This window comes from Oryctolagus cuniculus, chromosome 12 (genome assembly GCF_964237555.1).
Source record: "Oryctolagus cuniculus chromosome 12, mOryCun1.1, whole genome shotgun sequence".
Taxonomy (NCBI): Eukaryota; Metazoa; Chordata; class Mammalia; order Lagomorpha; family Leporidae; genus Oryctolagus; species Oryctolagus cuniculus.
In genome coordinates this window covers 115,869,425-115,897,250 of record NC_091443.1, presented here as the reverse complement: position 1 = coordinate 115,897,250, position 27,826 = coordinate 115,869,425, and the positions used below count along the sequence as shown (strand labels likewise).

Here is a 27,826-nt window from a genome sequence, read left to right as displayed (position 1 = left end):
GGGAGTCATGGTTCTTGGGCTGTGACCATTTGAGAAAAGTGAAATAGAAGTTCTTGTTATGGAAGTATTGCTCCTGCCTTCTTGTTTTTTGATTAGGAACCATAGTTTGGGAATTATTAATACATCCAGCTGATGAGGAAAAATTTTCCCTTCAGTAGAATGTTACTACAACAATGTAAAAGTCAAGGTAGGATTATAAAAGAAGGAAAATTAAATGAAATATTAACAAAGATAAAGAAGACATTTTACAAAGGTACAACAACTATGGACTAAAAGAGTGTCCTAAAACACCTTCATGCAGTTCAGCAACTAAATCATTTCTGGAATGAACAATGTGGATAACTAGGTTAGGATAGTGCTTCTGTTAGGACTCAGGTCAAAGTCACAAGGTATGTAGTAACAATTTACACATTTTATGAGGAAAGATCGACTCTGAAACAGGGACTGTTTAAAAATCACATACTGAGATATAGCCAACATATTCAGATGGGCAGATTTGGATGAAATGAAAACTTCAGTGGAAACAAAACTGAAAGTCATAATCCTGGGGATGCCACTTAGTTTTACCAATGTAAAGAGAAGAATTATTATTTCAAGGTACAACACACATTGATAGGCTAAAATGAGAAACTATAAGCAATTCAAATACCAAAATGTTCCATACTGAATCACAAAAATGGGATTTTCAGATTAATCCAACTTGTATTGTCTCATAGAATTTAAGAAGTTGTTCTGGTTCTGTGGATCTTCAATTGCTCTTCACACAGAATATTTTCTTCTTCTTAGAAACAATGTCTCCTGAATGGCTCTGTAATCAGCATGAAAGTGTAGGAAATGGCTTTTCAGAGTGGCTGGGCAAACATGCTTCCGAAGTGATTCATTGTATCATTTTATAATATCTGCAGATTTACACATGGAACTTCAGGATTTCTTTTTTTTTTTTTTGTTCACTCTCAAGTCTATGGACTTCAGTTCCTAAGGCATCAATGATATTTTTTCTAAGTTTAAGTGCATAGGTCTCTAGTTCTAGTGTTTCATATCTTCAATTTCATATATCACTTAGTCAAAAATCTTGTCCTTCCAAATAAAGTCTTGTAACAACTCAGCCATCAAAATGTACCTCTGCATTAAATCTTATTTATCTAACCTGACATCTGTGGCTTTGATGTCATGAACTGCCCTTACAGATCGATCTTTCTCCAGGAGTTCAGTACGCCGTTGTACTTGCTCTGGCTGTCAGGATTGCTATACAGGCCTTCTGTGTTAGTGTGGATAAGGATTGGTGAGACCACAGCCAATAAGGTGCACCCACCCAAAGAACATAGGCTGACAGTGAATTGCCTGCATATTCATCAAATAAAGATCATTTTAGGGATGCAGTGGGACTGAAGAAAATGAGAAAGTCAAGCAGAAAGACTACTACAAATAACTGATAAAAGTGCCAGGGAATCTTGCTAATGAATGTGACAGTGCCCTGAAGCAAAGAAAGTATCCACATCTACTAATTTGATGTTCTCACACTAACTGGTCAATGTTCTTCATCAAAGTGCTTCTGGGAAAATTAAGAGGCAGGTAAAGGGATTTCCTTGATGACCTTGATTTTCTCCCAGAATGCCTACATATGTTGCAGAAACATCATGGGTTCTGCCAAGTCTTTGAAAGCCTCAGCCATGTTAAAGGCCAATCATTGTTCCTGTAAGGTGGTGTTGAGTTGGTTAACCGCTGGGTCATAAGCTTGCAGAACTGCAAATTTCATGATCTCAAAGTCAGATAGGATTTCATAATCCTTCATTATTCTTTTGATCCAATGTTTGTTTCAACTTCTCAAAAAATTTCTTAATTTTATCTTTTTTTTCTTAATTTCATCTTAATCTTTAGTCAGTAACTGTTGAGTATTTTCTCTTGCTAGTTTCCAGGTATCCAAGTGAGAAAGAGCATCTCCCCTACACGTTGTCTCAAAGCTCTGGAAGAGGAAATCAAAGGCATTCCTTTCCTGAGCATAGGCATCTTCAATAGATCAGAAGACATACTTGGTGTGGTCAGCAGGAATAGCACAGATCCCACAAATCAGCTGCATATCAGTCAGGCAGAAAACAATGAGGGACTGCCCCAAGAGTCCTTTGTACACGGGCATCTTGGGAGAAATCTTGATCTTGTTCTACTTTTCCACAATACCCATCAGGGAATAATTAACCTGCAACCTGCTAACTCCAGTAGCTGACATTTTCTTATGGCAGGAGGGACACTTGAATGATGATAGTCTCCACAATAAATTCTGCACAGTTCCCTCTATGAGACCTTTCAGGCGCTTTTGGCAGAAGTTATGTGAGCAAGGCAAAACTTGAGGATCATCAAACAGATTGCAACAAATTGGGCACATGAGATCTTCAAGCACTACATCACATTCAGGGAGTCTTCTGTAAGTCAGAGGGCACCAAAGACAATGGTGTTTCTAGGGAAGAAATGCTATCTTCTGGTTGAGTAAGAAGTATGAGCAGTTAGTCAGCAGCTCCATCCAGCTCTACCAGAAGGAGTGCCTCTGGCATCATGAGGGATATGCCACACCCCCTCCAGCCATGGGGGCCACGTGATATGTGCCAGGAATGGCTGCAAGATGGATTCATGGCCCCACATTACTTCTTTATCATTTTTCAAAAGGGAACATTCCTCAGTCATTAGATGAGTCAGTGCTGTAAGAAAAGAACATGTTTTAAATTGGTTGGCTAAATGAAGATGTTTTCCCTGTTTCTTCCAGTATGACATATCCTACAGATACTAAACTCTAGACTCTTTTAGACAAAACAAAATGTAATTAAAATGTCAGTAGTTATAAGATCTATTTTTTGATTTACATCCTTATTTCACTGTTTGTCAAACATTTTTCTTCAAGCTCATTTTCTCCAAACGCTTGTATAAAATAAAACCCAATGTCCAGTTCTCATTGATCGTGCAGATAATATCAACTGATTCAAACAAAGAGAGCTCTCAGAACCGTAATAGCTTAACCTCACCACACCTGCACTGCATGCAGTTCCTGAGGAACTATCAAAGTCTTCAAACATCATTGCTTGGAAACTAGTGGTTTAGATGAAATGTTTTAATCTATGTTTACTTTGCATAGTGTGATTGGTCTCCCGTTACTGATATGCCCATGTAGGAGCCATGAAGTTCAAGTTCTTGAATGATTTTCTTTGATAAAGAACATTAGAAAGTAGAAAATGTTAATGAAAATTTTTTTTTCTAATTGGATCGGTGGCTCTAGCAGCACAAATATTTTCAGCAGAGGGACAGTATTTTAAAATAAACAGCTTAATGGAAAATCTAACATGTAAAACATATTAAGCCATTTTACATGTAAAATCATGATTTAAAATGTTAATATTCATGAGTGACCCAACCACTAATTAAGTGCAATGTAAGACATTTGCAGGTTTAAAATTACCAAACATTATATTTGCATCAGATGTTATGGTAAGTACTAAAGTTACATACTGGTGAACAAAATTAACATAACCCCACCCATATCAATCTGACAGTCCAAAAGAGAAAAACTTAAATAACCAAAGAAAAACCTATAAATCTTATGAAAAGTCAATATGTTAGACTCAACATTAAATTTATTTCTACATTTTAATGATCTAACATTAAAAATCCAAGTATAAATAAATAAGTAAAAATTATTTCTTAAAAAGTCAGCCCCTGGTATTCTCTAAGACCATTTTTCATTTAAACAAAGATGACAAAAGAAGTGTTATTCTTGAATTTATAGTAAATTCATTTACCTTAACAACAGACATTAATATGATAGTCAATGTGTTAAAAGCATTTCAATGGATACTTTCATTAGTTTCAAAAATAATTTCATAGAAAATGAATGTCAGCAAATATTTTGAACATTTTTGATAAAATGAAAATAAATGCCCCTAAACAATTTTTTTAAAGATTATTTATTTATTTATTTATTTGACAGGTAGAGTTACAGACAGGGAGAGAGAGAAAGCTTTTCCTTCCAATGGTTCACTCACCAAATGGCCTCCATGGCCAGAGCTATGCCAATCCAAAGCCAGGAGCTAGGTCCTTCTTCCTGATTTCATGTGGGTGCAGGGGCCCAAGCACTTGGGCCATCCTCCACTGCCTTCCTGGGCCACAGCAGAGAGCTGGACTGGAAGAGGAGCAACCAGGACTAGAACTTGGTGCCCATATGGGGTGCTGGTGCTGTAGGCAGAGGATTAACCTAGTGCACCACCATGCCACCCCACCCCTAAACAATTTAAAATATTGTCAATATAGTGTAAGTTTTTCTCTTAAAGAGGTACAGGGAAGACATTTTATTTCATCCTGAAGTGACAGGTAATCTCTTAGTGTTAAACTCTTACAGTAAAAATGATGCTTGTGTTCACATACATGCACTCTTGTACATATAAATGTCATGCATTTCTTCCAAAACTATGCATAGTATACATAAGTACATAAAAATAATAAATGTTATAAATATTCATTACTTATACATCCATTTTTTTAAAGTTTTTGTTTAATTGGTGACTCTCAATTTTCTTTTATTTTAAAGATTTATTTCTTTATTTGAAAGAGTTACTCAGAGAGAGATGGAGAGGCAGAGAGAGAGAGAGGTCTTCCATCCACTGGTTCACTCCCAATTGGCCACAATGGCCGGAACTGTGCTTATCTGAAACCAGGAGCCAGAAGCTTCTTTCAGGTCTCCCACATGGGCACAGGGGCCCAAAGACTTGGACCATCTTCTACTGCTTTCCCAGGCCATAGCAGAGAGCTGGATTGGAAATGGAGCAGCCAGGACTCAAACCAGTGCCCAAATGGGATGCCAGCACTGCAGACAGCAGCTTTACCCACTACATCACAGCACTGGCCCCACATATACATCATTTCTATAAAGCATTTTTTTTTTCCCAGAAAACAACTATTTCATCTTTTGTATCAACATGTGGTACTTGTAAAACTTAGGGAGTATAATCCAATATTTCAAAACATGTATAAGTAGATCAATCAAGTAATTAGTGTTTCCATTTCCTTATAGTTTTTTTCTAAGCTCATCAGCTCCTCCCCTCTAATTGTTCATATAGTATATAATGCAATATTGTGATCTATAGTTTCTTTGCTGTACTGGGAAAGCTAAGAACTGATTATTCCTATATAACTAGATTTTCATAACTATTACCTGATGTCATCTGCCCCTCTTCCCTCATCTTTATTTTAATTAAAATTATTTTAGAATTAAAATATTTTAATTTTAAAATTGGTTATCTTCTATAATGACTCCAATTCTAACTTTCTCACAAGCATACTAGTATTTTAAAGCTGAATATCATATGATTATTTTGTATATGAAAAATATAAAAACACCATTGCCTCCGCCTTGCAGTGCTGGTACACTGGGTTCTAGTCTCAGTTGGGGCACTGGATTCTGTCCCGGTTGCCCCTCTTCCAGGCCAGCTCTCTGCTGTGGCCAGGGAGTGCAGTGAGGGATGGCCCAAGTCCTTGGGCCCTGCACCCCATGGGAGACCAGGATAAGTACCTGGCTCCTGCCATTGGATGAGCACGGTGCGCCGGCTGCAGCGTGCCAGCTTCGGCCGACATTGGAGGGTGAACCAATGGCAAAGGAAGACCTTTCTCTCTGTCTCTCTCTCTCTCTCACTGTCCACTCTGCCTGTCAAAATAGATAAATAAATAAATAAATAAATAAATACCATTGGTACTCCAAGATGTGCAATAAGTATTGTCATTCTGACTGCATTTTTAAATATAAAGACATGTAAACATGTAATTTCTTTATTTTCTACTGTGAGGCACACAAGTATGCCTCTATTTTTACTCATCTTATCCTAGAAGAAATAGATAAATTCTTGGACACTTACAACATACTTAAATTGAGCCATGAAGATGTAGAAAACCTAAACAGACACATAACAAAGACAGAAATTGAATTAGTAATGAAGACCCTCCCAACAAAGAAAAGCCCTGGACTGGATAGATTCACTGCTGAATTCTACCAAATACTTAAAGAACTAACCAATTCTTCTGAAATTTTTTAATAAATTGAAAGGGAAAGAATCCTCCCAAATTCTTTCTATGAAACCAGCATCACCTTAATTGTTAAAGCTGAAAAAGATGTAACAGAAAAAGAGAATTACAGACCAATTTCCCTGATGAACATAGACACAAAAATTTTCAACAAAATTCTGGCCAATTGAATCCAACAACACAACAAAAAGATCATTCACCTGAACCAAATGTGATTCATTCCTGGTATGCAGGGATGGTTCAACATTTGCAAATCAATGTGATACATCACATCAACAAATTGAAGAGCAAAAACCATATGCTTATTTCATTAGATGCAGAGAAAGCATTTGACAAAATACAACACCCTTTCATGATGAAAAATCTAAGCGAATTGGGTTTAGAGGAACATTCTTCAACACAATCGAGCAATTCATAACAAACCAATGACCAACTCATACTGAATGGGGAAAAGTTGGAAGCACTCCCACTAAGATCCGGTACCAGTCAGGGATGCCCACTCTCACCATTGCTATTCAATATAGTACTGGAAGTTTTAGCCAGAGTCATAAGGCAAGAAAAGAAATCAAACAATTCAGGAAAGAGGATGTCAAACTATCCCTATTTGCAGATGACATGATTCTATATATAGAGGACCCAACAGAATCCACTAAGAGGTTACTGGAACTCATAGAAGAGTTTGATAAAGTAGCAAGATATAAAATCAATACACAAAAACCAACAGCCTGTGTATACACAGACAATGCCATGGCTGAGAAAGAACTTCTAAGGTCAATCCCATTCACAATAGCTACAAAAAAGTTAAATACCTTGGAATAAACTTAACAAAGGATGTCAAAGATCTCTACAATGAAAATTACAAAACATTAAATAAAGAAATAAAAGAAGACACAAAAAATGGACAAATTTTCCATGTTCATGGATTGGAAGAATCAATACATCAAAATGTCCATTCTTCAGAGAGTAATTTACAAAGTCAATGTGATACCAATCAAAATATCAATGTCACTCTTCTTAGATCTAGAAAAAATGATGCTTAAATTCATATGGATCCACAGGAGACTTTGAATAGCTAAAACAATCTTATACAACAAAAACAAAGTTGGAGACATCACAATACCATACTTTAAGACATCATACAAGACAATTATAATCTAAACAGCCTGGTACTGGTACAAAAACAGATGGACAGATCAGTGTAACAGACTAGAAACACCAGAAATCAATCCAAACATTACAGCCAACTTATATTTGACCAAGGAGCTAACCAATCCCTGGAGGAAGGGCAGCCTCTTCAACAAATGCTGCTGGGAAAACTGGATTTCCACATGCAGAAGTATGAGACAAGACCCCTACCTTACACCTTACACAAAAATCCACTCAACATGGATTAAAGATATAAATCTATGATCTGATTTCATCAAATTATTAGAGAACATTGGGGAAACCCTGAAAGACATTGGCCAGGCAGAGTTCTTGGAAAAGACCCTGGAGGCACAGGCAGTCAAAACCAAAATTAGCAAACAGGATTACTTCAAATTGACAAGTTTCTGTATGACAAAAAGAAACAGTCAAGAAAAAGAAGAGGCAACCAACAGAATGGGAGAAATTATTCACAAATTATTCAACTGATAAAGGATTAATAACCAGAATCTAAGAGATCAAGAAACTCCACAAGAACAAAACAATCAACCCAGTTAAGAGATGGGCCAAGGACTTAAACAGACATTTTTCAAAAGAGGAAATCCAAATGACCAACAGACACATGAAAAAAGGTTCAGGATCATTAGCTATCATGGAAGTGCAAATGAAAACCACAATGAGGCTTCACCTCACTCTGTTTAGAATGGCTTTCATACAGAAATAAACAAACAATAAATGATGGTGAGGATTTGGGGGAAAAGGTACACTAATTCACTGTTGGTGGGAATGCAAACTGGTAAAATCACTATAGAATACAGTTTGAAGATAGTTCAGAAATCTGAATATAGTCCTATCATATGACCCAGCCATCCCATTCCTTAGAATTTACCCAAGGGAAATGAAATCAGCCATCAAAAGAGTTATCTGCACTTTCATGTTTATTGCACCTCAATTCACAATAGCTAATATATGGAATTAACAACCTAGTCACCCATCAATGGAAGATGGGTCATTTGCAACAAAATGGATGAATCTGGAAAAATCATACTTAGTGAAATAAGGCAGTCCCAAAGGGACAAATACCATATGTTCTCCCTATTCTGTGACAACTAACAGAGCACCTAAAAGGAAACCTGTAGAAGTAAAATTGATACAATGAGAAGCAAAGACTTGAACAGCCCTTGTCTTGAATGTCAAGGAACAACTTATTATCTCATTTTTTTCTACATAATACCATTGGTTGTACTCTTTACTTAAAATAGAATTAATCATAGGTGTATTAATTCAATGGAAAATATATCCCAGTAAAAAATAAGGGTGGAAATAAGAGAGATACAAGCTGTACAGTTTGGAGCACATTTCCACAGACTTACCTAAGGGTAAGCCTAAAAACGTGCCATGAGACTCTCAATCTCATTAAGCTGGATGGCTTCAATGCCACCTTATGTATTACAGTGATTATATTAAGTGCATAATTGATCATATAGATAGGGTTAAGTGTCAAAGGGATCAAATAAATAAGACCAAGTGTCTGGTAATAACAATAGATAGAATTAAAAAGCAGAGATGTTCCAACATGGGAAGCAGACTGCACAGTGGACTCATAGTATGAGAAATGCCCTAAACAGCACTCTGACCTCAGAATCAGCCCTTAAGGCATTCAGATCTTCCTAAAAAGCCCATGAGAGCATTTCAGGTATGGAGAGCCAAGACATTGTGGCAAAAAATGTTCTACATGAAGGATCTGTGTGAGTGAGATCCCATTGGAAAGAAGGGGCCATCAAAGAAGGATGTACTTTTCTCTGAAGAGAGGAGAGAACTTCCACTTTGCTTATGGCCCTGTCTAAATATTGCTGGGGTTTGTGGACTCAAAAGACTTCCATAGACTTCGCAGCTCATGTCAAGAGATTCAGGTGATCATTGACACCATAAATAAGAGTTAATTGTTCAATCAACAACTGGAGTCCTGTGCACTTACTCCCCATGTAGGACCTCTGTCTTGAATGAGTTGTACTATGATAATTAATTGCAAAACTTGTTTTCAAACAGTACTGTATACTGTGTGCATGTGTGTACAAATTGTTTAAATCTGTACTTAGTACAGAGTTGGTCTTTTATATATAAAGTTAATTAATAATGAATCTTAATGAAGAATGGGATGGGAGAGGGAGTAGCCAGTGGGCTTGGAGGGCAGAAATGGGGAGGAAGAACCACTATATTCTTAAAGCTGTACTATGAAATTTGTATTCATTAAATAAAAGCTTTCTTTTAAAAAAGAGACTATTGGAACTCCCATATGTGCTTGATAAAGTAGCAGGATATAAAATCAACACACAAAAATTATCTTCCTTTGCAAATGCAGACAATACCACAGCTGAGAAAGAACTTGTAAGATCAATCCCAATAGCTGCAAAGACAGGCAAAGACAGGTGGCAACATATCAAAAGTCACTGCACAGGTGGCTGAGATGACAACTCCACCACCACAAACACAAAACCCACCACCTAAACCCATTGGCACTTGGGGACCAACCTGATCAGAGCAACTCAGGAATACCTGGTTTACAGGTGGCTCAGCCTTGGTAGACCCTGGAAAGGTGCAGCCTGTAGACCCTCAGATAGAATGATCCTGACAAAAGAGGGAATAGACAATTCAGCACAACATGCAGAAACGCTTGCAATTTGGTTAGCAGTAGAAAAAACAATCCAAGAAGGACACAAACACATTTACATTTGCAATAATTCACAGTGCTCATACAATGCAGTCACAATTTCGCCTAGTAAATGGAAAAAAAATAATTGGCAAATCTGTGGTAAAGATATATGGTCCAATGAGACATGTGCTAAGATATCTGAGTCCAAATAAACTTAAAATAATGATTTAACAAACTTAAAATAATGATTACTCATGTAGATGCCAGTACTATTAAACCCCATCATGAAGCACAATACAATGAGGTGGTAGACAGATTTAGATCAAATAGCAACTATTAGCTAAAAAAAAAAACCCTAATAATTGGTAAATTCACATACCTAAATTGAAAATCACTAAACAAAATTGAGAATATAAAGTAAAAATACACTAAAATTAAAGAAAAATCCAAATGGAAAATAGTTAATACTGATCCATTAGAGATAACAAAAGAAACTCTTCAATTACATCAATGGCTAGGACATATAGGAACACATGCAATGTACAAATGGGTTCCTGATTGAAACCTACCCATTACGTGGCAACAGTGTAAGAATGCTATTAAAATGTGTACAGATTGTCCAAATATATCACCAAGATTTATACACAGAGAACCACCATTAAATTATAAAATTAGAACATTTAGCTGTTTACTACAAATAGACTTTATAGATCCATTACTCAAGCTCCAAAAGAAATATGCATGTACAATAGTAGACACTGAAACAGGACTGGAAATTGCTAGAGAATGCAAACACCCAAACCAGGACAACACTATTAGTATTTACGGACATGGATTTCACTCTTTGGAGTCCCAATAGTGATTGAAAGTGATCAAGGATCCCACTTTATGGGATATAAAAGATGGGCAGAAAATTTTGACATCATATTGAACTGGGGCTGGTGCTGTGCCGCCGTGGGTTAACATCTTGGCCTGAAGCACTGGCATCCCATATGAGTGCCAGTTTCTAGTCCTGACTGCTCAACTTCCTATCCAGCTCTCTGCTATGGCCTGGACAAATAGTACAAGATGGCCCAAGTCCTTGGGCCTCCACACCTGCATGGGAGACCTGGAGGAAGCTCCTGGCTCCTGGCTTCAGATTGGTGCAGCTCCGGTCATTGAGGCCAATTGAGGAGTGAACCATCGAGTGCAAGACCTCTCTCTCTCTCTCTCTCTCTCTCTCTCTCTCTCTCTCTCTCTCTCTCTCTTCTCTCTCTGCCTCTCCTTTCTCTGTGTAACTCTGACTTTCAAATAAATCAATCAATAAAAAATAATATGGAACTACCATATGGCATATAATCCACATGCTAGTGGTAACATAGAAAGGTTTAACAGATGAATTAAACCTGAAATACTTCAAGACAATAATAATAAAAAAATTGCAAAATGCCCTAGACATTGCAGTTTTTGAATTAAACTCCAGAACAAGAATAAACACAGAACACCCACATAAAGCATAACACAAAATGCCAATGATTTATTAGAAGTAACACCACAACAAAATTCAAAACACAAAGTCAAACCTTATAAGTTAATTTAAAAAAACATTTAAGGATCAAATGTTACCCTCACAAGAAATTATAGCTAACAGACCAGGAAACACATACTGGACTACAAGCAATAAAGAACAATTAAAACTCCCAAGGAGAGATGAGTTAATATTTTTTGTAAACTCAGGTCAATACTCTTATACTGGGGCTAGCACTATGGTGCAGCAAGTTAATGCCCTGGCCTGAGGTGCCAGCAAGCCATATGGGCACCATTTGAGACCCAGCTGCTCCACTTCTGATCCAGGTCTCTGCTGTGGCCTGGGAAGGCAGTGGAAGATGGCTCAAGTCCTTGGGCCCCTGCACCCATGTGGGAGACCCAGAGGAAGCTCCTGGCTCTTGGCTTCAGATCGGCACAGCTCCAGCCATTTTGGCCAACCAACGGATGGAAGACCTCTCTCTCTTTCTCTGCCTCTCCTCTCTCTGTGTAACTCTGACTTTCAAATAAATGAATAAATCTTAAAAAAAAAAACTTGTGCTTATCTGAAGTAGGATCATGCCAGCAAATAGCCAACCCAATCTGGATCCATCAACAATACAGGCCATCACTACCTTCATAAAACCATTACTGCCCTTGGATGGATTTATGACAACCAACTACTAGACATCCTGGTGAGTATCCTGCACAAGAGTCCAACCTCAGAGTTTGAGCCCAACATCTTCAACATTTACACTGACACAGACATTAAATTTAACACTCAATAACACTGATCTACCCTGATGATGGGATGCCAATCTGCCTGTGCAACCCCATGAAATCAACTTCAAGGTTCTTCCAAACATACTTCCTACAATATATACAACCTGTTTAACCTTTACTGTGGTTGTCCTGTCTTGACATTAACATTTTATGAACAGTCAGTGAACAGCAGTGACTGGTAGAGAAAGCTCATCTCCAACTACACCTTCTGTTTGATCAAAACCTTAAAAGAATAAAATTCAATGGATATTAATAATTGGACTATAATCAGTACAAACCCATATACATATATGGTAGAACTGCAAAGCCCAGATGGAATTATACAAAGATTCCATTCATCACCTTTTACACTGGATCAATTCCCAATTGGATACACAACCCAGGAATGTGAATAAAGAGCCCAGGAATGTATGGAAACAGATGAAAATTATGAAGATTTCATCTTGATTGATGATGAGACAGAAAGCATTGGTATAAATCAAGAATAGTTCATCAAAAATATAATAACCTATATCGATGACTTACTTCCACAATTAAATATTCATCATCTCACCATTGTATACCAATTATTGGGATGACCAATTAGAAGACATCTTGACAAACTTTACTACTGCTCCTGAGACAGAAACAGAATAGTATGAGATGCCTCATCATTTCCTATATTATCCTTCAATTTCTTCAAATTTCAATCTCAAGCCCCCCCCCCCCCCATATTTCACCACCAACCCTGCTACTCCAATCTACAATCATACTGACAATCTGGAAACATCTTGATGAAAACATTACCAAAGTGGCCAGACACTTTGATCATAAATAGCTTGCCAAAAAATCTCTTATAACATTAATAACTTTTATGCCAAATATGCCTTCTGCTTTTATGTAAGTCAGTATGTTTATACAGAACAATGCAAAGAATACTGCAAAGCAAATAGAAGATATAGTGTCTGGCAAGCAGAGTTTTGGCCAGTGAACAATTTGGCAGAGCTTTGACAAGATGCAGCAGATCCACTCAGCCATCACTTGGAATAAGCCATTGTTGCCCAAGAGGATGGAAAGCAGTTGTGAGGCTTGATTTTTATCCCCTCTCTGGGGTAGGTGGGCAGTGATTGTGATCTAGGGCATCCTCAATCACAAGCCCATCCTTTTTGGGTGTCACCAACCAGAAGTTGGTTTTGGGTGTGGCCAATGGTGTGATAGAAGCCTTCTGAGTGAGACCAATTGTGATATGGTAAAGTGGGTGAAGTAAAGTAGTGGCCAACTGGTTGGCTGCTTCTTTATGATGTAATGTTCTTCTGTCCTTATGGTGCTGACAAGCTGTGTCTGTTTCTGGCAGAAGATCTGGGCAGTTCCTCGTGCTTAGTAGCATTAGCTAAAGTAACTCAATCTTGGTTTGATTTTTCTCTTTCTTTTTGGGCTAGTGGTGCTCTGTAACTCTTTTGGGACTCCTGCAGGATTCCCTACAATGTGCCAGCAGGAGTTGTTTATTTTGAAATTGGAGATATAGATTCAATGGGGATCCTTGAGAAGACAAAGTGGGAAAGCCACACTCAATTGTTGCTGACTTCCCTTTGTCAATTCAATTCCTCTGTCTGAATTAATGTTATACCTCCCACATAGTGATTAGCGCTTGTAATTTCAAGCCGCTTATCAATGACCTGAGTACTAATACATATTTTGTGTTAAATCTACAAAAATGTATAAAATGTAGCTGCTGTGGTAAACATAAAAAGAGTGATAATCAGAGTGGAATTGACTGAGGATCTTACAAGAATTAAGATCCAAGTCAATCTTGTAATAATCATTAATGAAAATATATACATTCATGCATCTCATGTCTGATTAGGTTTAGTCCTATATTAATTCATTTAATATTCTTTAGAAACAGACATAGATAAGATAAATACCACTTTCCTCTTCACCATCCACAGAAAACCTGCTCCCTGAGTTAATCATTCTATTAAGTTTAGTTTTCTCAAGCATTTTTAGCCATGTCTACATATAGAATGCATAACAAAGATGAGAATTCTCATTTTATGCATACTTGATTTTGGAATATTAGTGTATAGAGTGTTACATGAATTCAAATAATTAAATGTACATGTTTTAAAATGATCTGAAATACAAATTTTTAATTACTTATGGAGATATTATGTTCACTTAATTATCATGTAACTTTTCCATTCAGAGTGTACAATTGAGTGGTTTTAACAGATATATGGAATCATGATGGCTGTCAATTAAGAACACATTTACCACTTCAGCTACAAACTCAGTACCCTATAACTGTTCCTTAATGATGGCTTCATCCCTCCAACCCGAACTAAACACAAATCTAGTTAGTTTTTTTCATAGAATTTTGTACTGTGAACATCCCATTTGATGGATGCAGGTTTCCAAGAGTTCCCATGCCCAATGTGGAGCCCATCCACAAGTTGGGCCTGGGGCCCACCTCACAATTGCACTCACAGTGCACAGGAACAGCAACAGGCCCATGGAAAGGAGGAGAAGTAGAGATGATTTCTCACATCCAAGGTATCCAGTCAACTGGCAGAAAGGAAAACTTCCCATTCTTGGCTTCACACAATTGGACTGCAGTTTACTGACAATGATTCAGGAGAGGAGAGGGAAAGAGAAAATCTAAATTCAAATATCACTGAATTTCCATGCTGTTACTTAATCTTAGCAGATTTTAAAAAAAAGATTTATTTATTTGGAAAGCAAATTTGCAGAGAGTCAGAGGCAGAGAGAGAGAGAGAGAAAGAAAGTCTTCCATCCACTCATTCACTCTCCAGATGGCTGCAACTACCAGACATACACTGATCCAAAGCCAGAAGGCAGGAGCTTCTTTCAAGTCTCCCAAGAGGGTTCAGGGGCCCAAAGGCTTGGGCCATCCTCTACTGCTCCCCGAGACCATAGCAGAGAGCTGGATCAGAAGTGGAGCTTTACCCACTATGCCACAGAACCAGCCTCAATCTTAGTAGATTTTAGCAGTTATGTTTTCATTCATGGCTGTTTTTGAGACCATTTAAAGAGCATTTAGAGGGTTGGATTTCTGTTTATATTTAAGGAATTTTCACCAATTTAAGAATAATGTAGGTCTATATAACTACTTGCTGTCCTATAAGAAATCTTTATAAAGATCTTTCAATTGTAATGAATTGTAATGAACAAGTAATTCATGAATTACTTGTAATTGTCATACAGTAATGACACATTAACTCTGACAATTAACATCATCAATCAATTGTCAATATCCTGAGAGTCACATGGTTATTGACATCCTTTGGAGGCTTTGAGGAAGCCAAAGTGTCATATGTTTTGTTATACTTTAGCAATTAAAAAATTCTAGAGGCCAGAGTTCTGGTGTAGCAGGTAAAGCTGCCGCCTGTGGTGCTGGCAACCCATGTGGGTGCCAGTTCAAGTCCTGGCTGCTCCACTTCCAATCCAACTCTCTGCTATGGCCTGGGAAAGCAGTGGAAGGTGGCCCAGGTCCTTGGACCCCTGCACCCATGTGGGAGACCTGGAGGAAGCTCCTGGCTCCTGGCTTTGGATCAGCACAACTCCGGCCATTGCAGACAGCTGTGGAGTGAACCAGCAGATGGAAGATCTCTCTATCTCTCTGCCTCCCCTTCTCTCTCTGTGTAGCTCTGACTTTCAAATAAATAAATACATCTTTAGAAAAAAATTCTGTACTAGTCACCCCAAGTTCATTGAATTAGTAAAATTCATTCACGTATTTAAAACACCTTTGACAATAATTTTGAAAACCTTAGATGATACATAAAATTTCAAGGAATTGAAAATTAATTGATAATGAAGTATGAACTTAATTTAATAGGTAATGAAAAGATAAACGAGAGAATATGCCAAAATTTTAGTTGCATCAATAGATTATGCCTTTTTGGATTGTTTCTTTCCTATGTGTTCTATAATCCTAATGGCTAATTTAGAGCAACAAGTTAAAATTTGCAAGGTCTTTAAGAAAACATCTCTCATGTAGACTAGTCTGTATTGATGTAAGGCATGATTTCTAGAAATCATGTATTCGAAATCATGTATTCTAATGTTTAGTTTTTAGGAACAATGAATGGTGGATGCCATATATATGTGTAACTGCAGATTTTATTACCATTTTTCTACTTCTCATCACAGTTAATTGTTCCCTAATTTCATCATATCAGATATTATATTGATTTTACCTATACAAAACACTTAGACATCCCATACTGGTTTGTGTGTGTGTATACAAGTGTAAGTGTCTGTGTGTGTATGTGTGTTCATGCAGGTGCCATATAAGACAGCGATTGTATTGAAAATGCTGTGAGGAGCCCTACTCCTAACTTCAAATATTCAGTCCTCCTTAGAACTGCCCACCTCTGAGGCAGAGCAGTGGGTCCCTTTTCATTGTTCTGGGCTGAACTGTTTGTCCTCAAAATTCATATCTTGAAACACTAATCCCAGGGGCCAGCATCATGGCACAGGTTAATCCTCTGCCTGTGGCACCGGCATCCCATATGGGCACCAGTTCTAGTCCCACCTGCTCCTCTTCTGATCCCGCTCTCAGCTATGGCCTGGGATAGCAGTGGAGGATGGTCAAGTCCTTGGGCCCCTGCACCCGCATGGAAGACCAGGAAGAAGTACCTGGCTCTTGGCTTCAGATCGGCGCATCTCTGGTTATTAAAAAAAGAAAAGAAACACTAATCGCAAATTAAACTATTTACCAATAAAACAATTAAATAGGTAGTTGAGTTTTTTTTCCCCCCTCTCATTCTGGTGTGTTGAACTGATTTTGTCTCTTTGCTGCAAAAGGGAAATGGAAAGTTTTATTAAAAGCTGTGAGATGTTTTTATACTCTCTTTCAAAATATGGAAATGCATATTAGTCATATTTAATGTGAAAGAGTTCTGAAGTACAATGTAGTAAGCAGAAACTGGTAGGATCTTTAAGTCAAAATGGAAAATGATCTACTAATTCGAATCATATATTACTAAGTGTGATTTACCCTACCAGAGGAAACCTCCATGGTGTCTCTCACTGTTTCCTTCAGAGAAGTAGTCATTATTCAAAGATGTAGAAATACACATATTGCTAATAAGTTTCAAATGCCTGATTAAGGAATGGGAGAATTAATTTCTTGGTAGCTGTCAAATCACTGGACCGAAAACTCAGAAATAATTGACCTCTTCAAACCAAACCAAGAGATGCTGTAAACACTCAAAGGGCAAGCTCTGAGACCTGGGGCCCTTTGTGTCACTTCTTAGGAGCAGGTGCCAGGGTGTGCTCAGCCATCCCCATCCCCACACACCAGTGGGTCTGTAACAGTAAGTCCTTTCTCAAACGTGTGATATTTGCAGCATGATGTGTGTGTGTGATTAGAGCCAACTGCGGTTGATTGGTTGCTAACTAAAAGGCTAGAGCTCAAGAGCAGCATGCAGGAGAGCAGTGGGCATGTGGAGTGGTGTCATCACAGAGAAGGGGCTGTGCTGGTGAGTTCTGCTGCCATCTGGAAGAAGTCAGTACACTGTAATTACCGCTTAGCCAGTGACAGTCTGTTGCATCCAGAGCCGAAAACTTGCCCAGATGTGATTTTTATAATAAAGGTGATATGCCAAATAACTTTTTAAAAAAAGATTTATTTATTCAAAAGTCAGAGTAACACAGAGGAGAGGCAGAGAGAGAGGTCTTCCATCTGATGGTTCACTTCCCAATTGGCTGTAATGGCCGGAGCTGTGCCAATCAGAAGCCAAGAGCCAGGAGCTTCTTCTGTGTCTCACTTGTGGGTGCAAGGGCCCAAGAACTTGAGCCATCTTCTACTGCTTTCCCAGGCCATAGCAGAGAGCTGAATCAAAAGCGGAGCAACTGGGTCTTAAAGTGGCTCACATAAATGATGCTGGCACTTCAGGCCTGGGCGTTAACCCACTGCCTGATATTAAAATAGTGCACTCAGAGAATTTCATCATGACAGCCTCCATTTTGGACTACCCCTTCAGCACTGTAAGTTTCTACAGCACCAACAGCAGTGTGGGCCATGAAGGATTCTTGCTGGGAGAGATAAGAGGGAACTTTCAGCATCAGTGAGTCATGCATTAGAAAGAAAGAATTTCTGCAAATAATTTAAATCCATAACCATCAGCTTTGTTCAAAACTTCATTTTCTGTAACTGTGAAAATGAAATTAAGGGAGAGATTTGAGACAGAATTCTTAAAGATATGTGAAAGAAGGTTACTGAGTGGTACATAACTTGGCAAACCTGCAGGTTTTATATAAGGAACAGATCACCCATAAACAGCTCACTCACACCACCAGAGTGTCCAATCTTGGCTTCCTTCTCTTCAGCTTCACCTCCACTATCAGCAATTTTATTCCTGTTTTAGAGTTTAGGCTCTCTTTAGTTCAATTTGAAGGTATAATCAGAGGATATCACTACTCCCAATCTAGGTAATACTAGCAAGCAAAAACACAGTGTCTTCAGTGTCAAACACTGTTCAGTATTATGCCAAACTTATTAAAGAACATGATACAGGAATTTTTACAATGATGGAATAATAAAAATCATTAGAGCAATTTATCAGGTTTATAGTGCACACAAAAAGAAAGTGCTGTCAGTGTGTCAAATGTAGAGCACAGCGTGCAAATTGTTGAGTATTATCAGGGAGAAGTGAAAAAATTAAGACAAATCATGCTGGGTAAAAGTATATGGGAACAAGATTTCAGCAGGCAATGTTAAGCAGGGAATCACCACATAGAAGTATGCAATCATTGTTTATTCAATGGATGCCCTAGTCTGGGTTCACAGCTGGGAGGTAGAAATACACTTGGAGATGCAGAGGTCCCTTATCCTCTTCATGATGACTTTTACCCAACCAAGACAGTATTCTCAGTCATTCTCACATGGAAGCAAGTGTCTTTTTGCCTTTATCTCAGCTGTGGGCTCTTTCAAATATGCTTCCTCCACTGCTGGACTTAAGTATCCTGCAAGGGGAGCAGATTTTCTTCCCCAGAAGAGCAGCTAGGGACAACAGTGGGGAATCAGGTGTCAATGATTGTAAAAATTTAATCAACCCTACAGAGCCCTCTAGTGGTGAATAGTCACATTCAAATGATTCATGACCCATTATTATAGCCCAATGAGGACCCCAGCAACACTCAGACCTCCCAGAGTTAATTCAACCAAAGAGGCTCTCCAGTTAGCACACCTTCTCTTGCTTGTTATTGAGAGAGGCACTTGAGGACTTAATCTAGGACAGCTTCCATGTCAGATGCTTTGACCCTCAAGAGGAGAGTTCTTGCACACAGTAATCATAAGCCTCTCTCCCTGGTCCATGTCCTTGGATGCAATGTGCAAGCTTCATGACACAGAAAAATTAACAAAAAGAAAGAAAGAAAAAAAAAAGAAAAAGAACAAAGAAAAGAAAAAGAAATAAAGAGAAAGAAGAAAAAAGAAAGAAGAAAAGAAAAAGAAATAAAAAGAAGAAAGAAAAAAGAGAGAAAAAGAGAAAGAAAGGAAGAAAGAATGAAAGAAAGAAGAAAGAAAAAGAGAAAAAGAGGAAGGAAGGAAGGAAGGAAGGAAGGAAGGAAGGAAGGAAGGAAGGAAGGAAGGAAGGAAAAAATTGTGTTGTGATACAACTCATGGGTTTACCGTAAATTTAGATAAAGTGGGGGCCGGTGCTGTGCCACAGTCATTAAGCCTCTGCCTGTGGCACTGGTATCCCATGCAGGTACCAGTTCATGTCTCGGCTGCTCCATTTCCAATCCAGCTCTGTGCTAATGACCTGGGAAAGCAGTGGATGGTGGCCCAAGTGCTTGGACCCCTGCACCCATGTGAGAGACCCAGAAAAATCTCCTGGCTCCTGGCTTTGGATTGGCTCAGCTCTGGCCATTGTGGCCATTGGGGAGTGAACCAGCAAAGGGAAGACCTCTCTGTCTCTCTCCTGTCTGTCAAATAAGTAAGTAAATATTTAAAAAAATAGATAAAGTGAAATTTTTCTGTGTAATTTCTGTTCTATAAAGTAAATCAGAAATTAGAGACTAAGCATAATTGGTTTTCCAATGTTTTGTAAATCAAAAATTTACCTCTTGTAGATTCATGCAGTAAAATTTACTTTTTCAAAGAGGGACAATTTTAACAAGATCCTTCAAAGTATTTTCTATGATGAGCCAAATTCACTGTTGTCAGAAAAAAAAATTTTAAATTTTAGGAAGGCCTAATAGAATGAATCAGATGTGCCTTCTATTCACATGACTTTGTGAGATTAAGAGAGAGTGCTTTGTTTCAACCTTTTTTTTTTTTTGACAGGCAGAGTTAGACAGAGAGAGAGAGATGGAGAGAAAGGTCTTCCTTCCATTGGTTCACCCCCCAAATGGCTGCTACGGCCGGCATTGCACCAATCCAAAGCAAGGAGTCAGTTGTTTCCTCCTTGTTTCCCATGTGGGTGCAGGGCCCAAGCACTTGGGCCATCCTCCACTGCCTTCCTGGGCCACAGCAGAGAGCTGGACTGAAAGAGAAGCAACCAGGACAGAACCAGCGCCCCAACCAGGAATAGAACCCAGAGTGCCAGCGCCACAGGTGGAGGATTAGCCTAGTGAGCCATGGCGCCAGCCTGTTTCAACCTTTTTCTACTAGGCTGATGAATATTGTCACTTGAAATGTTTTCATTTAAAACTGAATTCTAATTACCAATAATCAATCATTCAAATTAGTACATGATAATAGACATTAATTACTTTTCTTTTAGTATATCATAGTGACAAAACTGCGGTAGTAGCACATTTATAGTTTGTTCTGGAGTCCTTATTAAAATATTTTTTTTCTTGAAACTGTTCTGCCTTCCTAGTTTCTTTTTTAAAAAATTATTGATTTACTTACCTGAAAGTCAGACTTTTCAGAAGAGAGAGAGGGAGAAGGAGAGAGAGGGAGACAGGGAGAGTACAAAGTACTGTTTGAAGATTACTTTTACAGTTAATTCTCATAGTACAACACATTAAGGACAGAGGTCCTACATGGGGAACAAGTGCACAGTGACTCCTGTTGTTGATTTAACAATTGACACTCTTATTTATGGTGTCAGTAATCACCCAAGGCTCTTGTCATGAGCTGCCAAGGCTATGGAAGTCTCTTGAGTTCACAAACTCTGACCTTATTTAGACAAGGCCATAATCAAAGTGGAAGTTCTCTCTTCCCTTCAGAGAAAGGTACCTACTTCTTTGATGGCCCGTTCTTTCCACCAGGATCTCACTCACAGAGATCTTTCATTTAGGTCATTTTTTGCCACAGTCTCTTGGTTTTCCATGCCTGAGAAACTCTCATGGGCTTTTTAGCCAGATCTGAATGCTTTAAGGGCTGATTCTGAGGCCAGAGTGCTGTTTAGGGCAGTTGTCATTCTATGAGTCTGCTGTGTATCCTATTTTCCATGTTGGATCATTCTCTGCTTTTTAATTCTATCAATTATTATTAGCAGGCACTGATCTTTTTTATGTAATCCCTTTGACATTTAATGCTATATTTATGATCGATTATGAACTTAAACTGATCACTTTAACTAGTAAGATGGCATTGGTAAATGTCAACTTAATGGGATTTGGAGTCCCATGACCTATGGCAAGAGAACAAATTTTTCAAATGCTGTTTAATTAAAAGCATATCCATGGGGTCTTGTATATTTTTTCTTATTTAATCTTTGAAGTACACATCTACTTATGGATTGAATTCTTAATTCTGTGTGAGGAGAAATGTAGGTCAAAGTTTTCATAATATAACAAAATTGCCTTGCAAAATATAACATGGCAAGAATTTGCATTCATGTGTACTTATTTTCAAAGCTCAGAATCCTAAACATGTACATCTTTAGGGGTGCATATCAGATGCAAATTTTATCTGGAATATCACCTTCTAGCTTATTCACACTATTGTTCTATATGACTCATTTGTAGTACTGCAAGAGGATTCCCCCTCTATTGGACCCATTTGCAATAACACCAACCTCTTATTCATATTTTCCAGTTCACTGTAGTTATTCATTTAATCATACATTAAAAAGGACTCTAAAATCTCATTCACCATGTCTTCTGGTTAAGGATGTAAACTTGGTAACTCCAAACATTGGCAGATCCTGTGACTGCATCTGACAGAGCATATGACTAGTGTATTTATACTGGTCTAACTAAACTCATCTTTACAAAATCACTTAATATGTGTATCTGTCTATATCTAAAAGTTATACAATTTTTTGTTCATGAGTACTTCATATCATCATGCATGGATTGAGTGTTTTCACATATTCACATCACCATTCCCTTTTCATGTGGAATGGATAATATGACATAATGTCTCTACTGATGCCATAAGAGTTATACATAGGGGCTGGCACTGTGGCATGTGCTGGCATGCAGCACAAAGAACTGAGTTTCCTGAAACAGAGAGTGGGAATGTGGGGACAAGGATGCAAAGAATGGAGCCAAGACAAATCCTGATCAAGGCTCGTTTATTCAACAAGTCCAGTAGTATTTAAACATGACCAGTCATACACAAGAAGGCACACAAAAGATTTACATATCCAAAAGACTTTTGGTGTTACAAAGGGTTCCCAATAAGGTTCTTCTGCTTAACAGATCACAAAATGTTATCAATCATTGATTACAAGGGTATAATAAAACACCTAGGTGATAAATGCAGGTTTCAGGTGTGACTGATTATCTACACCATCTCTTGTGAGAAGTTTAGCAGTGAGATATGGTTCTTCCTGCCTCTTCCTGGAATCTCCTTAGCCTTTTGTCTGTGCCAGGATGTCTCCATCCATATGTTTAAGTGTAAACAAAAGGGGCGACTGCCTGTGGCTGCCCACATTTCCCCCTTTTTTATTTTTTGAGGCATTGTTCCTGTCTTAGGTTACCCATGTCTCTTCTTGTCCTTACCCATCATTGGACACCCCAGACATCCTCTGAGGCTCCTGTCTTAGGTTGGTACAAGGAGACCAAGTCTTACCCATCATTGGAATTCAATGCCATCCTTTTTGGCTTGGGGGTGAAGCTGTGAATACAACTTTAAAATCTCAGACCAAATGGCACCAAATGACACAGAGAGGCCTCGGAATATACAGGGGAGGCACAGAAGAAAAAGCAGGAGCAGCAATAAAGGACCCAGCAACGTCAAAACCAGGGGGTCCATTGAGGTCCACCAAAAGAAAAGGGATTAGTTAGAAACATATGCTGAAGTTCAACTTTTAGCTGCTGTACCAGATATTTTATGTAAGGAACATTATTTGAGATATTAAAGCAGCAACCTCCAGGAATCAAGTCACAGCTTATACAATCTTTCAGTAGTAAGTAGTCAATGGCAGCCCGGATGAGCAACACACCTGTCCGGACCTGATCAAGTTCTGTTAGGCAGAAAGTTAGGTATGAGCTTATGTGTGTGTGACAAAAGCCTCTGGAGAAGACTTCTATGTCCAGCATATGCATCTACATCTGAAAGCTATCCCGATAATGCTTCAGGGGCAGCCCAGTGTTCGCATCCTGCCCTGCCCCCTTCTACCTGATAACCTGCCAGGCAGAGATCCCTGCCCCTTCTGCCTGACAAATCTTCCACAATCTCCCAGGTGCAGCCCAGTATCTGCATTTCAAACACCATGCTCTGGATCCCCATTCTCTAGGGTCCTGCTCACCCTTCCTCTAAACTCAGGATCGCGCCAGCTAGACTTCCTCTTGTCTGATACCTTCAAGGGAAAACTCAGATAGGAGCTTCTTAGTATTTACAGCCATAAAATCCTTTGTTTCAGGAGGAGATGTGTGAAGACAAAGACCCATCTCCTTAAAAACCCTGGGCCTCAACCGGACTGTGCACTCAGCCTCTCTGCTGAGCCACCCGCCTGGTCTGGCCAGGTGTAATCTCTCCTCTCATCATGTAACCTCACTCCCCCCACAGTCTCTCAGGCTCTGTCTCGAGGGGTGCCCATCCATTCTTAAGGATGTCCCTTCCCTAATAAACCTTGTTATTTTACCTCCCACTACTCTCTGTCTCACGCCTGAATTCTTTCTTGCGCAAAGACAAGAACCCTGCAATTTCTCCAGTAACAGTTCCTCAGCAATATTGGCTAAGGCAGCAGCAGTGGTATTCACAGTTTTCGTAACAATACATGCTAGTTCTCTTAATCCGTGTTTGCATAAGCAAGACCAGCAACTCCTGCCATGGAGGCAGCAAGAAAAAAAGCTTCCCAATCCCCGGGAACATGGAAATTATCAGTACATCCTTCATAAATCATACACGTATATCTTCTTTTGTACAGATTCTTATCTGTAGGTTTGAGGAGGGGTGCAACCCATCCAAGGGAGCATTTACCCCTATCATGAGGAGCTAGAGAGCTATATGCATAATAATCACCCAGAAAAACCCATCCTTTAGGAGCTTTGCTCCCATTGAATCGAGAAAGCTGAGTTTTATTTAATTGCCAAGGCACATAGTATAACCTTTTGGTCGAATTGCTAATTTTTAGAGAAGTAGGATTTATGCCGGTAATTTTTGTAAACTCCTTTTTAGTAGAAGGATCTCCCAGGATATTGTTAGTTAACAGGTCTGTAGGAGAATCGGCTGTATTTACACAAAAGGATGACGTATTAGCTGAGGCAGCTAAATGTAGCCAGAAATTTCTACTTTCGACAGAGAAGGAGGAATTGACCATAGAGTTACTTTAACAGTTTTAACCAATACATCAACGAGGCCTTTTTACCAGAGTTGACAAAGGTATACCCCAGAGTCTGACAATGTGACCAGTTTTAATATGCTAAAATCAGTATTCTCCCTTTTTGATTGATCAGTCACATTAAGCCATTGATTTTCAAGTATATCCCTCCCAATACGGAACAAGGTTTGATTGTTCCTTACCCATTGTACAAACCCTGCTGTTTTAATTCCATTATAATAAGTACATGAACAATTTAGAACTACCGGCGAACCAACAGAGGTGGTAACATAAGTTTGGCTTGATGTGAGCCAGCGAGCCAGGATCCCGATCAGCAATGTTATCATGATGATCAAGGGGCTGCTTTGTGACATTGTTTGCTGCACCAGTCGCTCAGGTAACCACCACACTTCATTGTCTTTCTTCGAGAATATAGAAACATGTCCATGTCCCCATATTAAAACAGGGTCAGGTCCATACCACTGAGCAGTTACAGGGTCTTTCCATTTCACATAGACTTGTTGTCTTTCAGTTTCAGGATGCCAGTGACGATCAGCTGCAAATTTCCCTTGGTTATCCAGTATTAAAAAATTTAAGATGAAGAGAGCATGTGATAGCCATTTTTGCGGGGAATGTGCTATGGCCCCATATTCCCCCTTTTTTATTTTTTGTAAATGATTTTTTTTTAATGTGGCATGTGCATGTTCCACAATACCTTGTCCCTGGGGATTATAAGGAATCCTGGTGATATGAGAGATGTGGAAGTTAGTACAGAAGTGGTTAAAAGAGTTGGAAGTATACGCTGGGCCATTATCAGTCTTTATTTGTATAGGGCTTCCTAAAACAGCAAAGACCTGAAGCCAATGAGAGATGACATATTTGGCAGCCTCACCCGATTGCGGGGTGGCAAAAACAAAACCTGAACATGTTATCTAAAGAGACACATATGTATTTTAGCTTACCAAATTTAGGGAAATGGGTAACATCCATCTGCCAAAGCTATACACCATAGTGAGGGACCCAGAGAAATGTAACACAGGAAGGGCAGGATTTTACAATTTGCCTTGCCTGTTTCTGGGTGATTCCATATCTTAGTCCTAAGGTCTGGGCATTAAGGTGATGTAAATCAGGACCATGGGACGCTTTTTAGACTTTGTCAGTCTTTCTTTAAAGGATCTGGCTTCTGAGCCAGAGACTGGAGCAGCTAGAAAGAAACTGAAGTTTAGCATCATTTTACATCTTGGCACCACTTTTAATCTAAACAGCCCAATTGGTTATTATCTCTGTGAGATGAGGGATATATCTTTTGACATCTCCAGGGGCCCCTGTGGAGGTATCAAAAGTCCAGAGAATTTAAAACTTTGATTTTCAGAAAGTCTGTTGAAGGTGCCTAGAGAACTTAGAGTATCTGGTCAAAATAGAATTCCTTAACATTTAGGGCAATTTTAACACTTTTAGACCAGATCTGATCATAACAACATTTAACATAACTTTTTAAGACTTAATGCTTTTTATCAATCATAACTTAACAGACAGTAGAGTACACAGATTACTTTGGCAGAATATGGATTCTATATTTCTTGTTGTTGAACAGACCAGAAATAATAAAAAAAAAAAACTTGAACACAAGAGTTAGCACACAAAATCATCACATAACTCAGAACTATTTAACAGAGTTAAGAAGAGCTTACAGGACCTAACTTTAGAAATGGCAGAGTAACTGATTAAGCAGACACTGTTAAACAGAGACGTTATAGTTTTTGCAAAAACAGATTAAGATTTATGATTCAGACCATTTTCAGATATTTACTAACATTAGTACACTTTTTTTAAAAAAAAAATAACCCCATTGTTGTAAATTTAGGTCAGTGTAATTTTGGCATTAACACTCAACTTATAGAAAACCCTGTAAACAATATTTTAAAATCATAAACTTTTTACAACTTTTCATGACTTACTCACACCTTCTGAAACTTTATACCCGTAGTTACTTTTCCATAGTTTTGAATTGTCATGAATGGACAACCTCTGAGAATACATGCTGACAAACTCAGTCTCTTATCAAAGACGTGAAAAGTACACATAATACGTTTTTCATGTTTTACTTAGCACCGATGCCTAGATGACTTAAGACACTGAGTTATTAATGAATACCACACCATTATCTGAATTAAAAGTCAAAATTACATTTCCATGCTTTTAAGAAACATAAGTACAACACCTCCTGAGAGTAAACACAGTCACTAGTGCATTGTTACAGCTTTGAAAAGATCTTTATCCTTAAGAGAAACAAGTTTAAAGCATATCAAAGAAATGTACAACTGAGCAAGTGAACCAAAGGGCAGGGCGTTTGCATTAACCCAATTTTCTGAACCAATCTGTATTGGCTTACTTTAGTTAACAACATAAGGGCTTGTATACACAGAATTTACTCTCATTTTTATAAGACTACTCTAGCTGAAAATCAAAAACATGAATACAACATAGATCTGACATCATTTACTACATTTTAATACACTTTGTTGAAGGGTTAAAAAGTTAAAAGCCGCTCCCCCCCACCTCCTCTGGTGAACTTTCCTGACCTCGTTAGACTTGCTCTGCATAGCCATTCTCAATAAAGTTAATTAGTCAGTAAATTACCCCAATGTGAGCGTAACCTTAGTTTCACCTAAGTAAGATAGAAGAAGTCACCGTATATCTCCTTGCCTCCTGGAACCCTGACCCCACCATGTGTCCCTTATCGCCATTCGGTTGCATTCCTAGGTATCATCAAGGCAGTTCCTGCAACCTTGTTGTGTTTGTTGTGTGGCCCTCCCTTTTGGCAATAGGAGGCTTTTTGATACTCCCTGTATAGGCCATATGGTTCTCTGAGGTCTAATCAGGCCCTTACTTGATATCCTGTACTCCCTGTATTCATAAATCAACTGGTTGTAAAATCACTTAACCTGTATCAATTGTTTACTCTATACCTCTGTCTGATCTATGCAATGATTGATTTTCTTTGTTTAAACGTGTA

General features: G+C 38.5%; 1 protein-coding gene and 1 pseudogene across 1 annotated transcript in view; both read right to left on the bottom strand.

Moving 5' to 3' along the window:
- Positions 1-27,826, bottom strand: part of LOC103347453 (zinc finger protein 585A-like) — a 222,720-nt gene that overhangs the window by 111,792 nt on the left and 83,102 nt on the right. The gene's annotated exons all lie outside the window — the stretch shown is intronic.
- LOC127485452 (E3 ubiquitin-protein ligase TRIM13-like) lies at positions 13-26,850 on the bottom strand (annotated as a pseudogene).